Below are 1,631 nucleotides of genomic sequence, written 5' to 3'. Positions count from 1 at the left end.
TTAAGAGAGTAAAGTGTGATCTTTCACTATTAATTTTATAAGTAGGACTAAAAATAAATATAAAAAAATTAATAAAAAATTAAATATCACACTTTACACTCTCAATTTTTTTTAACAATTAAAAGTATCCATTCTCAATATATATAACACAAGATGTATCCAATCTTCAATTAATCACAAAACTAATAGAATCTCTCACTCAAATTCTTTTATGGTATCACAGAACTTAGGTTAGGCATTTTTGGCTACTAGCACAGAATCATAAGTTTTCAAAGATTAAAAAACAAAAGATTATTACTTTACGACATGGCTTCTCTTTTGTGAAAACAACTTTTAAGAATCGCATGTTTAAAAGTACACATATATATTGGCCAGGTTTGGGCTAAATTTTAGAATTATTTTTATAAAAATCTCTAAAATTAAAGTATAATAATCTAAAATTCAGCTCAAATTAGTAAAAAAGTATGACATTTTCTGTTTCTAAATACTTGAAAAAGATATGCACTATGTATTGTTATACTATGTATATCTTTTTTGTTTTAGCCAAAACAAATTTTTTACCATTTATTAAAATTGAAACTCTTATTCTTGCACATAAAAAAACAATTGAACGCTCTAGAAAAATAAAATTAGGCTCAGTTTAGGCTAATTATATTCAAACTTATTTTTAAAGTTGAATTTCTTTTTTTTGTAAGTAATAAAATTATAATCTAAAATTTTTTTATTATAGAAATGTTGATATTATTTCATAAAATTATTTTCCACAAAAATTTAAACTGATAAAATGATATCCATAAATAGTTATGAAAGATACCAAAAATTAGTGAGTGAGAAAAAAAAGAATAGACTTTTAGAGAGAAGATGAGCAAAGAAAAAAGAAAATTTGTGATTATTATTCTGATTCAATAATGTTGTACATTTAGTTTATTACAAGTTTATATATGCGAGCAAAGATAGTGAGCCACTAACAAACTTTCCTGTAGGGGTGTGCATGATCCGGCCCGGCCCGAAGACCCAACCCGGTCCCGAACACTTTAGGGACTAATTTGGTGTGATTTCATCGGGTCTAGGGCCGGGTATGGGTCTCAAAAATAGACCCGGTCATAATTTTGGGTCGGATCCGGGCCATAGTTTGGGTCACCCGAAATCGGCCCGGTGGCCCGGTCATCATATATAATTAATATTTTGTGTTATTAGTGATGGATGATGGCTATTATTATGTGAAATTTAAGTGTTGTAAACCTTAATATTTTGTGTTATTAGTCATTATATATAAGATTATAAGTTAATATTTTATGTTTAAAATGCATAAGACTTTAGACTAATGCATAATATTGTGTTATTTGTATTGATTTAAATATTTGGTGTTATTAGGCAATATTAGTATTGATTATGGTTATGCTTTAATTTTAGAGAAGAGTTGGTTCTTAGTATATATTTCTAAGTGAATTTTACCATGTCAAATAATGATTGGAGTCTTGGAAATTTGGATATTTTTACATGCTAACTTACAAGAAGGTATCAAGGTAATATAATGTTAACGACCCGGTTTTCACCCGGTTTTTACCCGGTATAATCGTGGCCCGAAAGTGTATAGGTTTCATCGGGTCTAGGGTCGGGTTCGGGTCTAA

Source organism: Arachis ipaensis, chromosome B08 (genome assembly GCF_000816755.2).
Source record: "Arachis ipaensis cultivar K30076 chromosome B08, Araip1.1, whole genome shotgun sequence".
NCBI classification, from domain to species: domain Eukaryota; kingdom Viridiplantae; phylum Streptophyta; class Magnoliopsida; order Fabales; family Fabaceae; genus Arachis; species Arachis ipaensis.
The sequence above is the reverse complement of the archived record's forward strand: the minus strand, read 5'-3'. Positions refer to the sequence as shown.